The sequence below is a fragment of the Mustela nivalis genome, assembly GCF_964662115.1.
Source record: "Mustela nivalis genome assembly, chromosome: 7".
Taxonomy (NCBI): domain Eukaryota; kingdom Metazoa; phylum Chordata; class Mammalia; order Carnivora; family Mustelidae; genus Mustela; species Mustela nivalis.
This window is the reverse complement of record NC_139026.1, coordinates 97,916,324-97,932,913: the sequence shown is the minus strand read 5'-3', so window position 1 is coordinate 97,932,913 and position 16,590 is coordinate 97,916,324. Positions and strand designations below refer to the sequence as shown.

Genomic DNA, 16,590 nt, shown 5'->3' with positions numbered 1-16,590 from the left:
TCTCTGTCAAGTAAATAAAATCTTTTAAAAAAATCATTGCCATTTGGAGATTATGTCTTCTGATTCAATTGGATATAAACTGCATTTTTTCTAACAAAAACACTGGACTAATGAACTAATCTGTTCATTAACAGATCTAAAATGAAATCAGCTCATTTTATGTTTATATATATTCAGACAGAAAATTACAGAGGACAACCATTCAAATTATTTTTCATTTTTAAAAGCTTATTAGACCTGAGTGTAATATATAGTAGTATAGTCAGAGGACCATATCAATAAACTCATTCCAAAGGCAAAGTAATTCATATACTCCATAGATAAAATCACTATTCTGCAATTTTTTCTATTCATGCAAGTTTCTTCCATAACCAAAATTAATTTGTTTTAAAATGCAATCAATAAATGTTAAAAGATTAACAAACCCAAAGTCAAATTAAGGATTATTGGAAGAATAAATGATAGGGTCTTAGACTCTTGCTAAGAATTGCAGCAGGCAGCAAAAATAATGAGACTATTTTGTCCTAATAATAAATTAATAACTACTAATCATGCACAGAGTCAGCATATGGGTCTCCACACTAATGGAGAAGACAATAACATCCCTAATACAGAATAGATGACCATCCTTTGGGAGTTTTCTTACAGTCACAACAATTTCCAAGCCTCAGAGAGTGATTTTAAAAAAAGAAAGAAAGAAAGAAAGAAAGAAAGAAAGAAAGAAAGAAAGAAGAAAAGCAAAAGCAAGAAGGGATAAACACTAGCTACAGAAAATAATTTAAACTTTCTTCCAGTAACTTGAATTTCTGAGCTCCAAAGATCCTTTCAATTTCTTATTTTTATTTCCTTGATTGAACACATATTTATTGAAATATTTATTGTTTACAAAGTTAACAAAAGTGATAAGTGCTATGGGGTATACTACTAAGGAGAGTAAGATAGTAGGTAAACTATAGGAACTGAATAATTATCTCCAAACTATTAATTCTGTAAAATCATGGAGAATGTCTGTTTCATTCATCGACATATATAACGTCCAGCTTAGTTTCTACCCAGATTGGTGGTGTCTAATAAAGATTTTCTGATTGAATGAATAAATAAGAAACAATGTCAGAAGGGACTGAAAAAGTCTGGATAACCCAGAAGAGAGTCAAGTGCTTAGTCACATGCTACTCACCAATCTGAAAGTAACAAATAAGTAACAAAGAAAGCAATTACATATTTAAATAAGGCTCAGACATGCCCTTGCCAGTGAATTGAGGGCAATGTAGCTGGCAGTCTAACATTAACATTTTTGTGGGTGAGAAGGACATTTACAAAGTCCTTTCCTTGCAGGTATCAGGAAAGGTCCTAGCATATGCCACAGGCAGAACTGTTGTTTTCTTCAGAGGTGGTCTTCTGAAAGTTGTCAGGAGAGAAAATCCAGGCTAATAAGCATGCACACTGGTAAACTGTAACTACCAAAATTATCATGTCTGCACCCTCCTAGAGAATTTAGTCCCAAAATATTTGCTAATTTTCACAAATTTGTTCCTGATTTAAGAATTTTCACAGTGGTTATTTTTGCCCCTGCTGATCTCAGGAGTGACTGGGAGGTTTTAGTTAGGTAGTTTGAGACATGCTACTCTTAAGAGTTTGCTATTTGGGGTGCCTGGGTGGCTCAGTGGGTTAAAGCCTCTGCCTTCGGCCCAGGTCATGATCCCAGGGTCCTGGGATCGAGCCCAGCATCGGGCTCTCCGCTTGGCAGGGAGCCTGCTTCCCTTCCCCTCTCTCTCTGCCTGCCTCTCTGCCTACTTGTGATCTCTGTCTGTCTGTCAAACAAACAAATAAAATCTTAAAAAAAAAAAAAGTTTGCTATTTGTACAGTGGAAAGGATTTCAAATTGGTGGCCCCCATTTAACTTACTTGTATTTCTTTTAGATAGATTATAGATAATATTTTTATATCCTTGCCTCTTCTGATTTTTGTTTTTAGATTTGTACTGCTATAGCTTACAATCTAGCTTTATAGTTCTTAGGGGCTTTTCTGAGTCTTCACTAAATTTACACAATGAATGGGTGCTTAGAAGGTGGCTGTAGGCTGCTATGGTGGTACACACTTAATCAGCACATCTGTTCTTAGATCATCATTTTAAGAAGTACACTGCATGAATTCTCCATTAATCTTACCTGGAATCAGAATGTTTAGAATACAGTTTCTGTGAAGTGAAATCACATCAGCTGTTTATAATTAGTCTTTCTGTTGAGGTATTTAGAGATGTTGGGAATTTTGATTTTTGTCTTTTTGTTTTATAATTTTTTTAATGGAAATAAATAACTTTTAATTTTTTTGTCAGAGTGAAATGTTATAAATTTGTGATCAATTTTCAACATATGCCCTAATTTCTTCATCTGAGGACTTTGGAATTTTTTTGATTTTAAAACATTTACAAATTTTAACAAACCTCTCTCCAAAATTTTAGATAATAATACTTGTTAAGTAGCAGCTTTAGTTTAAGAGTGGAACAGCAAGTAAATCATTATTTTAACATGTAAGCAGAGTCACTCAATAATCTCAAACCAGAAACTATTTTTTTCTGGGCATTAGTAAAGTATCAATCACATACTGCATATGAGATTCAGTAGCTATTATGTTTCCCTTATTTTATTTTAATTTTCTTATTATTAACATAAAACACATTATTTGTTTCAGGGGTATGGGTCTGTGATTCATCAGTCTTACACAATATACAGCACTCACCAGAACTCATTATACCCTCCCAATGTCCACCACCCAGCCACCCCATCCTTCCCACCCTGCTCTACTCCAGCAACCCTCAGTTTGTTTCCTTAGATTAAGAGACTCTTATGGTTTCTCTCTCTCTCTGGTTTCTTCTTGTTTCATTTTTTTCCTCTCTTCCCCCTGATTCCCTGCTTTGTTTCTCAAAAAGAACTGACGCACCTAGAGAGTAAACACTAGTAGTGTCCTGTTTACACAGATTATGGTAATTCTAGAACAATATCTAAAGAGGTATTTTGTAATACATTAAAAAGTAAATGATTCACTATGTCATATTTTATAATTTTTAATATTTTTGATTTATTATTTATGGTTAACTGAGTGGAACATACATAAAATGTATATTTGTCTAACATAGAACTTTAGAAGCTATAACAGCTCTATCCCTAATTTTATTGATTAAGTATATATTTAAAAATATATAGTTCATATATATGTATCTCAGTTGCCCTTTTCAAAGAGCCATCCAGCTCAGGGTCAAAGGAGGAAATGTAAATATAAGTAGTGCACAGGCTCATGAAGCTTTCTGAGAAACAAATCCACCTTAATAAGAGAAGAGGAAATTAAGAAAATAAAAAAAAGAAAGAAGCTGGTATTTTGTGAGCACTTACAATATACCACACACATTTTTAGTGCTTCATATGGATTATTTCATTTAAATCTTACCATGATACTTAGCAATAAGTACTCCTATTATCCTCACTACAACTCAAAAAAATGATTCCTGGAGTACAGATTTTGTACTCTCAACTGTTCAGACCTTTTATCTCTAACAATTATTTTTTTTCCACTGTCCTTCAGCTACCCATTCCCCTGGTTTTACCCCTGACCTTTTCATCACCAATCACCTTCAAAGGCTCAAATTCAAGTATCTCATGCGTTGACAACCATCTCTATATAATTCTAACTTACTCCCATTTCATAATTAAGTCTGAATTAGAAAAGTATGGAGATTAGCATGTCCTTTGCAAGGCTAATGCAGAATTCACAAAGTGTTTCATATTTTTATGCTCATAGGTCAGAAAACTTATTATTGGACTTGTATAAACTTTCTCCAAATTGAAATATAAATTTACTGCAATTATAATCAAAATACCAAATGATTACTTTACCTTTTGAGGAACTTGAAAGCAAATACTAAAATTTGTGTAAATGCAAAGGGTAAAAAATATTTAAGACATCTTTAAAAAAGAGATGAAGGTTATAGGACTTGCTCTACAAATATCAAGAAAAATTATAAAGATACTATGTGAAGATTGCTGGAGGGGTTGTAGGTGGGGGGACTGAATGTTCATGGGTATTAAGGAGGACACTTGTGATAAGCACTGGATGTTATATGTAAGTGATGGATTACTAAATTTTACTCCTGAAACTAGTATTACACTGTATGTTCAGTACCTAGAATTTAAATAAAAATTTGAAACATTAAAAAAAAACAAGAAAAAAGATACCATAATTAAAAGCAGGTAGTATTAATGAAAGTACAGACAAACATATGAATGGAACAGAATAGAAGCTTAGAAATAGACTCACAAATTTAAAAATTTGATTTTTAGCAATGGTAGGTCTGTGAAACACTGAGGGAAATAGTCTTTTCAAAAAATACTGTGGCAAAAACTGTAGTCCACAAGTAAAACACAAAATTAAATGAATCCCTATTTCAGTTAATACAGACACACACACACACACAATCAATCAATCAATTCCAGATGAATTTGTGACCTAACTATGAAAAGCACCAAATAAAAGTTCTATAGTATTATGCAGTCATCTCTTGATATAATTTTTAGGGGGTAGGGAATGGTTTAGTTAGAAAAAAAAAAAACAGAAAGACTGATGAATGGACTACATTAAAATTAAGAACAGTGTTCATCAAAGCAGAGTACTTAAAGAGTAAAAAAAAAAAAAAAACCCTACACATAAGAAATAAACATTTACACGTAACCAATAAAATCTCATATTTAGAATATGTTAAAAATTCTTAAAAATGCAACGAGAAAAAAGTAAAAATGGAAAAATGGGCAAAAATCTTAAAAAATGGCACTTCAGAAAATGTTCAGTTTTACTAGTAATCAGGGAAATAAATGTAACCTAAAATCACAAGATACAACTCACCAGTGAATGGAATGGCAAAAACCAATAGTGTGATAATACCAAGTGTTGGTTAGGACAGAGATTTTCACACCTTGCTGGCTGGAGTGTAAACTGTGTACATTACTTTGGGCAACAACTGGCCATATCTAGTAAATCTGGAAGGCAGACATGTGACACAGGCACGAACCCCATAGAAAGGCTTCCTTATGTTCACTAGAATACATGTACTTCAAGTTCATAATGTATAGTTCGAAACTACAAATAACTCAAGCGCCCACGAACTGTAAAGCAGATAAACGAATTAGTGTATTTACATGAGAGAATACTAACGATCAGTGATAAAAACTATAGATTGTATACAAACATTATGGATTTTAAAAACATACTAAAAGAAAGAAGCCAACACAGTTAAGAAAAGTACTGTATGATTTCATTATATAAAATTCAAATACAACAAAATTAATATTTTTTTTAAACTGATGTGTCTTTAGTAAAGTTCTAAAGTAAAGAAGGAAATGAAAACTATAAAATTTGTATAGTTATACATGTAGGAAGTAGGGAGAGTTATTATCAGGAAGGCCTGTGTAGGAAGCTTCTGGGGACCTGCTATGCCTCATGTTCTGATCTGAGCAGAGGATACAGAGAATCTCTCTTTCATCAATTTCTTAAGTTAGGCATGTTTTCTTAACTCTATTACACATTAATAAAAAGTAAGATGTCATTATATTAAAAGTTATGGAAGCAGATACAAAATTTTTACCAAAGATTTTATTTATTTATTTAGTTATTTAGTTATATTTTAAGAATTTGTTTATTTATTTGTTTATTTTAGAGAGAGAGTGCATGAGTGGGGGGAAGGGGCAGAGGGAGAGAGAATCTCAAGCAGACTCCTCACTGAATCGGAGCCTGATGCAGGGCTTGATCTCACAACTCACATCAAGACTTGAACTGAATGAAACCAAGAGTCAGATGCTCAACTGACTAAGCAACACAGGCAACCCAGCAAATACCACATTTTAATATCTGTAGACAACTCTTTGACAAAAGGGTTGAAAGATTACCACAGGGTAACACTTTGAAAGAAAAAGAAAGATGAGACAGGGGATACCCTAGTCCTGGTAAGATTTGAATGTATTTACAAATTAATGAAAGCAAAAACTGTAAAGTTGTGAGCGAGGTAAAAAGAGAAAGAGAATTGCATCTTGGACTTAAGAGAAGATGAAAGCAGCTTGGGGCAAACAGGGTGCCATCTGGATGAAAATGGCCTGTCCCAAATGGTTCACTTGAAAGAGATAGATAGAGTATCTACAGAGGAGGGAAAAGGACTAAAGAAAAAAGGACTGTTGAGGTACCCAGGGACTTCTAACAGCAGGGAGTCTTTACAACCCCTTGGCCTGAAGGGGGAAGGGAAAAAATGAATGGCTCTGTCAGGTCCAAGTGAGAGTTAAAGCTGAAGAAGAGGGGTTACCCCAAGAGCCAGAGTTCATATGCAACACCTGCCAACATTACCTTGAAGCATTCCCATTCTGATTTCCTTCTACTTGTTGTCACTGTCCAAACCCAGCAGAAAACCATGAGTGGGCATGAGTGGCTGAGTGATGTGGTCTGGAAAGGCTGGTCTTCCAAGACTCAGCAGAACAGAGGAAGTCAGAGACATCAGGTAGGGATGGGGAGGAACAGGGTGGAATAATCAGCATGGGCCTGTTACTAACAGAGAAAGCTTGGTTCAGAAAGGACACTTCTCCTTAGGCCAGAGGAATTACAGAAACTCATGGGTAATAATTCAAAGACAATTTTGGTGGAAGGGAAAGATAGTTAAGAGAGCTCTTACCTAGTGACCCTACTCTCAAGAAAGTCAATACAGGGCTGTCTGCTAGGAGGGAAGAAAAACAGGTAGATCAGGCCATGTGAGAAGATTAGAGGAAATTTGAAATTACTTGGTAAGAAATTTAGTAGGAAGTCAATTAGGTATCGGTAAAGAACTGCTGAGTTGCACTGAAGGCAACTGAATTTTTCATATGATGACAGTTTTTCTATTTCAGTGTTTAAGCAAATATTAATCAAAACCACATATACAGAAGCAAAAATAAGTTTTTTTTTTCTTAACTGTTTCTAAGGCAAAAAAGAGTTTTGAGAGCCAAAATGGTAGTTTTGTTCAGTCTTATTCACATGTGTCTTTACAGATACCATACATTACATATATCATACATTTGTGTGTACACACACACAAAATCTAACATAATATATAAACTGGCACTAGTGATTTTCCTAATCAGGAGAGGAAATTCTTACCTTAATAAATTGTAATTAACTTAATACAAGAATACATATAAAGAGGGTTGGTTGGTTAAATCCTAGGTTTTAGTCCTAGTTCCACCATGTAATTTTGGTAGATGCTATGATGTGAATGTTTGTCTCCCACCCCAAAATTCATTTGTTGAGATACTAATGCTCGGTGTGATGGTATTAATAGCTGGGACCTTTGGGGAGATTAAACCATGAATGGGATTAATGCCTTAAAAAAGTGGCTCCATAGAGGCCTCTAGCTCTTTCCACCATATGAGGAAACAGCATGAAGGTACCAGTTATCAACCAGGAAAAAGGTATTTAACAGTAGGCGACAATGCTGGTAACTTGATCTTGGACTTCCTAGCTTACAGAATTATGAACAATAAATTTCTGTTGTTTGTAAGCCACACAGTCAATGGTATTTTGTTATGGCAATCCCAGTGGACTAAGACAGTAAGTCAGGCACATGTTTTCCTTAAGCTTGAATTCAGTATGCATTTACTTTTCTGAAGCCATCCTAGGTGAGGCTCTATGAAGTATGGTTTCTGCAGTTAATTTTTTTTTTTTGAAAACCAGAAGTATATATGCCAAAATATGTCAAAGATACCTGGAAAATTTGACTGATATGTACATATGCATTTTTCTTTATCTTTGTTCATTTGTTTTCTGTCTTTAACAGTAGAGGTGGTATTAAGCCAAGAAAATGTTTATCTGCTATTCACATGGTGTAGTCAAATTTTTCTAATCTGCTATTGGAAAATATTTAGATTTTCTTTAGAAGCAAAATGATTCAGAAGAGATATTTGTGGTCATGGTTCCTGAGATCATTGTAATCATTCCCCAAACTATCAACCAGTATATACCCGAAGTATGCTTAACCTAGCCTCTAGGAGGTAACAGTGAAAACATCAAGTAGAATTAAGCCAATAGTTTTTAGTCAGGAGGTAAAGATGAGAACGAATTTTTCAACTTCACATATACTCACACCAGAAATATGGCAGTAGTTGAAATGGATACTAGTCACATATTATTATTAATGTTGTAGCTAAAGAATATCTTTCAAGACAGAGTCAGAAGAGTGTGCAGTTCTGAACACTATAAACCCACTGGAAATTGGGACATGACTTAGGGATGAGAGATATGATCACAGGCTATATTCTTAGAGAGGAGATCTCTATCTGGAGTTCAAAGGTACATTATGCAAACCTTCCTGAGGGACAGCTATGCACAAGGCAAGATGTCAGGCACTAAGAAAGATTATCAGCAGAAGGGACAGAGGTGGGAATGTAGGAATTACCCTACTCCATAACCTGTTATATTCAGAAATAATTAACTGCCTTAGTTAATGATAAGGGCAGAATCCACAGTACTTTGAATCAACCAATTATTAATATCTCACCATCTGAGAGCAGATCACAATCAGTTATTAGACATGTCTATCAATAGCCACAAGGTAGTAAAAATCAGAGCTGGATGTCCTTGAGTTGCTAGCTGAGAAGTTTCTCCATTTATTTAACAGAAAGAGAGATCACAAGTAGGCAGAGAGGCAGGCAGGGAGTTGGGGGGGGAAGCAGACTCCCTGCTGAGCAGTGACACTGATGCAGGGATCAATCCCAGGACCCTGAGATCATGACCCGAGCCAAAGGCAGAGGCTTAACCCACTGAGCCACCCAGGCACCCCTGAGAAGTTTCTTTATTAAGGAATGATGTAAAGCAAGACTGTTTTTCCAAATGAGCCAGCTCTGACAAGATTAATTCAGTCCTTTTAACTATGTACCATTTAAACACAGGGCTTTGTGGTGGGGTTACAAAGGAAAAGGATCAGGCAGAAGGACAAATAGCATACTCTAATTATAAAGCTAGGTTTACACCAATTTTGGGAATATGGGAAAGCCATTTAAGAATTAGCAGACATATTTCTTATTCAATCTGCTACTAATTATCAGCACAAAATGTTATTTGGGCATCAGAGTATAAAAATACTGGATTATATTTCCAAGTAATATATGTGTAACAGAACTCTCCAATCAGCGTCATTCTCTGTAAGCCTCATTGAATAATGGAGTTGTGGGGATCAGGAACAATCAGAAATGTATGCGTTACTTTACCGTATTTTTACAATGAAAGATTCTAGTAGTATCTAAATGTCACACATCCTCATTTACTAATCTTAAGCAAGCTAGTTGTCTATTCTTTGTCTTGGTTTTCTCATCTAAATATTGCAATAGTTAGGTTAAATTATCTCTAAGTTATCTTTGGTTCTAAAAGACTATAGAATAGTAATTGTTTAAGGTAAATAAAATATAATTGGATCCTTAGTATGATCCTTTTTAAAAAAAAAGATTTTATTTATTTATTTGACAGAGATCACAAGTAGGCAGAGAGGCAGGCAGAGAGAGAGGAAGGGAAGCAGGCTCCCCGCTGAGCAGAGAGCTGGACGTGGGGCTCGATCCCAGGACCCTGAGATCACGACCTGAGCCAAAGGCAGAGGCTTTAATCCACTGAGTCACCCAGGTGCCCCCCTTAGTATGATCCTTAAAGTCCACTTTTTATGTAACCAAACACAATGGATAAAATACCTTTTCTTCCACACGATATTTGTTATTATTTTTTAGCAATATCAACGGCTACCAAAACTCTCACAGACTAGAGCTTAAACTCTCTATAATGAAGCTTTGACTACTGATGTATTAATATATCAACTTTTGACTAGTTGATGTATTATTAAGATTTGAAGCTATAGTATCATTGTAGCTTACCAAAGCTAGAGTCTTTTATCAGTATTTCTTTGAGTGATTCTTAATCTTTGCATATGCAGCCTATCATAAAGAATCTTGGCAAGCTCAAAACTGCATCCACATTGGTCAATGTTGAGAGCTCAGAACTTTTAGCACATACTTTTTGTTGTTAGTTTTGTTTTTATTACTTTATAATTGCAACAAGATACACATAACATGAAATTTACCATTTTACCATTTTAAGATGTACAGTTCACAGGCATTAAAACATCCATGGTGTTGCACAACTATCACCATGATCTAATTCTAGAACTTTTTCATTATCACACATGGAAACCCTATACCCATTAGCAGTTACTCCCTATATCAGTCCCTGCCAATCACTAATCTGCTTTCTGTCTCTATGAGTTTGCCTATTATGGATATTTCCTATAAATGAGATCATATGATTTTTTGCTTTTTGTACCTGGCTTCTTTCACTTAGCAAGTTTCCAAGGTTAATCTATGTTATAGCATGTATCAATACTTCATTCTTTTTGTGACTGAATAATATTCCATTGTAAGTATATACCATGTTTGTTTATCCACTCATCAGTTGATGGACATTTGGGTTAGCTTCTGTTTTTTTGACTATTGCAAATAATGCTGCTATGAACACTCATATACAAGTTTCCAATTATTTTGGATAAATACTTAAGAACAGAGTTTTTGAAACACATGTCTAGATATGTTTAACTTACTCAGATACTGGCAAACTGTCGATCAACAGCAGTTGTATCACTTTATATTCCTTATGTATGTTTTAAATATAGTTCTCAAAACACCCTTATAAGGTAGGTAAAATTATTACGTTGATAAGCTGGCTGAGGGCTCGTGAAGTTAGCTAACTTACCCCAGGTCATCACCTGTAATTTGTTGGTTACCTGACTAAACTTGGAGCTCATTAGCCATGAGGCTGAGTTCCTAAACACAGACAGGAAACATCTCTGATACTAATGTTTTTTCCCTGGATTATGAAGACCACTTACAGCTTTCCTTTGACATGTATTTCATTGTTTTAAACAGAATTAAATAGTCCAGATCAAATTTCCTATTTCCTCTTATTTTGAGTTACTTCTTGTTATCAACTTTCACATAGTTTAAAGTTGTTCGGATTATATACTGCACCTATTAATTCTTTCATTCATTTGCAACAAACACTTATTTGACAACCTTGCAGCATAACAGCTGAATATTCACTGTTAAGCTTTAATACAATTCCACTGTTTTTGCTCTAAACATTGTACCAAGTTTGCTTAATTTTGTAACCTAAGAGAAGTTGTGGCCCATTTGTTTCTTTGCTGGAGAAGAGAACTTACCAATTTTAGAGGGGAAGAAATGTCATTAAAACTCAAATGCAGGAGCGCCTGGGTGGCTCAGTGGGTTAAGCCGCTGCCTTCGGCTCAGGTCATGATCTCAGGGTCCTGGGATCGAGCCCCGCATCGGGCTCTCTGCTCGGCAGGGAGCCTGCTTCCTCCTCTCTCTCTCTGCCTGCCTCTCTGCCTACTTGTGATCTCTCTCTGTCAAATAAATAAATAAATCTTAAAAAAAAAAAAAAACTCAAATGCAGACATCAAGATGAATATTGTCATTCTAGACTCCCAGATATCAAAGTCACAATGCTGTATTAAGAGTATCTGCAGGCTAGTAACTTAATCTCACAAAACAAACTGAGGGTTGCTGGTGGGAGGGTTTTGGGAGAAGGGGGTGGGATTATGGACATTGGGGAGGGTATGTGCTTTGGTGAGTGCTGTGAAGTGTGTAAACCTGGTGATTCACAGACCTGTACCCCTGGGGATAAAAATATATGTTTATAAAAAACAAACAAACAAACAAAAAAACAATAAAAAGTATTTTAGACACACACACACACACACACACACACACACAAAGAGTATCTGCAGGCCACAGTGCAGTACTCTATATGAATTTCCCCTCCTAGAATTCTGGAAGTTTCTAAGTATCACTTGTGGACACTTCTTTTATGTGCCTCCCCACCCCCTTTATATATGAACTTCAAACATCCTTAAGCACAGTAGGGAATTGCCTTAGTTCTATTGTTGTGTCACAGAGCTAATGAAAATACATCTAATCCTGTTGGAAAGAATTCAAAAGTTGTCTTACTCCTTGTATAATATATAAAACTAGTGTGGTTATAGGAAACTAGGGGAAAATTATCACATTACACAATGATTTCTAGGGCATTGAGTATTCCTATGAGAAATAATATACAGAGAATTTCTTAGAGCCAGATATTAAAGAAGAATGATTTTAGTGAAGTGAGGTGCAGAGAGCTGTATGAACATTATTGCTATAAATACATGTTTAGTATTTGAGCAGGCAACAGATTATTTCAACTAATTGTCTTGCAACCTATTTAGTAGATACTCAAAAAATAACCAGGTACTATATTAGACCCTCCACATATGCTGCCTTATTTCATGTGTACATAATAAGAGCCATCATCATGAAATGTACATACAAACAAACAAATTACACATTTATTTGTATCATGACAATGCCCCATATAAAAGAAGGAGTTTTGACAAAATATCAACACATTTACATCTTTTTTTTATTATTCCATGCATAAGTGAATAGGTTGAAATGTGGTCCTCTAGCTATGTGAAAGTTTCACTTGGTGAATTTTCATAAAGCACTGATTTACACTATTTTAGATGAAAGCACTGCTTTCTTCAGTAGTTTTAAGACAGAACTTTGAAAAAATGGTGGGATATAATCTGAAGATGGAGTAGGTGTAATGTTTGATGCTACAACATGCTGATAATATTTTTCTGAAAATATCACCTGGCTTTGTGAGATGCTCAATACAACTGAAAACACACACACACACACACACAAACAACAAAAAAACCCCCACCCAACCCCATCCCCAACAAAAAAAAACTAGACACCAGATCTCACTTAAAACAGTTATGTTGCTAGTTTGGCTTTCTATGTGTGTGGTATTCCATTTGAACTCCATATGGGCTCTGTCCGTACCAAGCCCATTGTTAGCCAGTTTTAGAGGGAAATTAGTCCTATCCTATAAATGGATTACTCTCTGTTCACTGCTGTCTGTGTTGAAGTGCTAGCACGCATTTCCTATTTTACTCTGTGTGATTCATTGAACCTATTATGGGCTTGTTTACTACAAAGAATGAAAAGGTTACTTGTGAAGTTGGCGTTATAGAAATCCAGGTGAGGACCAGTAATAAAAAGACTTAATTATATCTCTCAGTAATCCTTACCCTACCAGGATCACGTAAGCTGGGAAATAGTACCAAAAATGAAATCTCTGCAGACATCACACATACTGTAAGACTTCCTCAGAAATCCTAGCAGGTGGTGATAAAATATCTTTGAATGACACACTAATAAGTTACATTATGATAGACAAAGAAGACTAAAATCAGGTGCTCAAATTTTCAACAGGAATGCAACAACTAAATATTTGAATTTTTTCAACAATGAACATTCTGGATATGCTTTTGTTTTTAATTTTAATTTAACTATACAAATTTATCATTTACTTTCAGAGACCATCGTTCAGTGGAATGGAAAAGGTAAAGAATATGTTTTGAATACTTCCAGTGCCATCTATTGGCTGTTAAATTTGTTGTTTCAATGCTAACCCAAGACATCCAGTTACTCTTAGGTACGAAAGAAGACATTTCACACATTTAAGATAAAAATGCATCTGGTTTGATGTTTGAAGGCTTATAAATATCATAATGTGCCTTAGGATTCTCATATGTAATATTTTAAATCAGATAATATCATAAGGAATAAACAGAGACACACATATTTTAAGTACTAACTGTAGACTCCGAGGATCCAAATAGATTATGTTTAATACCAACCATAGAATATTTTACTTGTCACAAAGAAAATAAAACTAATGACTCTTCCTTATAAAATGAGTAATTTTCTAAAAGCCTTGTAGCTTTTACAAATGCAATGTTAATCTTCTTTTTTGTCATTGTAAGCATAAAGGAAGCTATTTCGTGTCACAAAAATGGCTTAATTAATAGCATTTTCTCTTGGTGCACAGATCAGAAATGAACAGAGAAAAGACTATGAACTAGATTTTTAAAGACATCTTTTCTAGAGCTCCCTTTTTACATGTGTATTACAATTGTTGAATTAGATAATTTGAACATTCAAATTAAAGGACATGCAATTAATTCGTTTCAGGTAAAATTATTTTCTCATTCAGTTTTGCAAGCTGAGCTAATTGAATAATGAAGACTTAAGCCTAGAACAAGAAAGCCACCCTTTTAAAATCTGTCCCTCTCGTTCTGCTTCTCATAATGAATACTTTCATACATTTATGATCTATAAATGTCCTCATTGAGAGAGGCTAAGTTTGAAGGGGAAGGGAGGGTATAGGGGGAAGGCAGAGAGGGAAAGAGAGGGGGAAGAAAGAAAGAAAGGGAAGAGAGACATATTGGGATAATTGATAATCATGATGTACCAGAAATAATACTGTTTTTTCATGGTATAGTGAGTTAAAATTTCTCTCCCCTTTCTTTTAGAGGGGGAGTGGGGGGAGGATAGGGGGGCAGAGGGAAGGGGAAGAAACTCAAGCAGGCTCCACACCCAGTACAGAGCCTGATGTGGGGCTTGATCTCACAAACCTGAGATCATGACCCTGAGTTCATGACTTGAGCCAAAATCAAGAGTTCGATGCTTAACCGACTAAGCCACCCAGGCACCCCTAAAACTTTTCCCTTTTTGAGCTCCAATCTATCTCCCTTTTGGTTTGATCTGTAGTTTTTAATATTGTATTTTTATATAACACATCACTATAATGCACATTTTCCATTTGTTTCTGCCATATTAATGAACTGTGGACTTATATATTATGAAACTTTACAAGGTTTTTCAGTGAGGTGAAATATGCATTTGAATTCATATGCAAAGAGAGATTTAATGTTTATTTTTCTAAAGTGTGAGCTATTAATAGTTTTCTCAGTTTTTTTTTTTTTTTAATTTCAATGGTGATACTTCAGTTTCACCAAAGAAATAATGAAGTCCTCACAGCATCCAAAGGATTTCCTGGGTGACTTAACTTACGTAGCTCTAAGTCTATTAAAAAATGGAGACCCAGCCTTGCTGCTGTGGACTCTGGGCCGCCGGGGTCGGTGAAGGATCTCAAGATGGCTGGGCGAAAACTTGCTCTAAAAACCATTGACTGGGTAGCTTTTGGGGAGATCATACCCCGAAACCAGAAGGCCATTGCTAATTCCCTGAAATCTTGGAATGAGACACTTACCTCCAAGTTGGCTACTCTCCCTGAGAAACCCCCTGCTATCGACTGGGCTTACTACAAGGCCAATGTGGCGAAGGCTGGCTTGGTAGATGACTTTGAGAAGAAGTTCAATGCCCTGAAGATTCCTGTGCCAGAGGATAAATACACTGTTCAGGTGGACGCTGAAGAAAAAGAAGATGTGAAAAGTTGTGCTGAGTTTTTGTCTCTCTCAAAGGCCAGGATTGTGGAATATGAAAAACAGCTGGAGAAGCTAAGGAACATAATTCCGTTTGATCAGATGACCATTGAGGACCTGAATGAAGCCTTCCAAGAAACCAAATTAGACAAGAAGAAGTATCCCTATTGGCCTCACAAGCCAATCGAAAACTTATAAACTTGAGGTGGGGAAAGAGCTCTGGCCCTCGTATTATAAACGCTGGACATTAAAAATAATGGATATGGTAAAAAAAAAAAAATGGAGACCCATTTTCCAATATTTCTGCTATTCAAATAGATTGCTTTCACATGGGGAAGTCAGATAAAACAGTACTTTGCATTGTCGATGCCACCAATTTCCTCAGGAGGGTTAACTAGATGATGAAACATACAAAAATGACTGTAAAAAGTGTATAGGTACTTGAGTCTTGTCTATAATTTAGAGATGTTGTGACTGATTCTCATTCTGTTTCCCTCCAAGAATATCTTTTACATGACCATAGGTCTTTTTGATTTTACAGTGTCCTCTATATTCAGATAATATGTGAATAAAAGTACTCTAGTTTGTGCTTGAAAATAAAGAGAACACTTAAAATCAAACCCCAAAACAAACACACAAGAAGCTGTTCCTATCTTAGAGTAATGCTTTCTTTTTCTGTAACAATTTTATTGGTCATGATTTACACTGGCCCTCAAAGGCAGTCATTCTTCAGAGAACTGGTTTACTGCCTGGTTAAGACCATGACATCCTTGAAGATGAACCTCAGGATTTGAGATGACTCAGCAATATCTAGGAACTTGTTTGTATTTGGCTCATTAAAAATTAATACAGCTTAGAATATAATGGTAGTTCTCATCAATGGATTGCTATTTAAGTGCTATTTGTATACACATCTTTTTTTTTTTTAAGATTTTTTTTTAATTTATTTGGCACAGAGGTATAGATCACAGGTAGGCAGAGAGGCAGGCAGAAAGGAAGGGAAGCAGGCTCCCTGCTGAGCAGAGAGACGGACTCTGGGCTCCATCCCAGGACCCTGAGATCATGACCTGAGCCGAAGGCAGAAGCTTAACCCACTGAGTCACCCAGGTGTCCCTGTATACACATCTTGACAAGAAACTAAGTATGTATGTTGGGAACAATTTAGGTAAGAAAATGAAGAGAGAAAGGGAGAATCTAGTTAA

General features: G+C 35.5%; 1 pseudogene across 1 annotated transcript; it reads left to right on the top strand.

Moving 5' to 3' along the window:
• The first annotated feature begins 15,056 nt into the window (after positions 1 to 15,056).
• Positions 15,057 to 15,668, top strand: LOC309870021 (ATP synthase subunit d, mitochondrial pseudogene; annotated as a pseudogene). The gene has a single exon. The product of its transcript is annotated as an ATP synthase subunit d, mitochondrial pseudogene (transcript).
• The last annotated feature ends 922 nt before the right edge of the window (positions 15,669 to 16,590 follow it).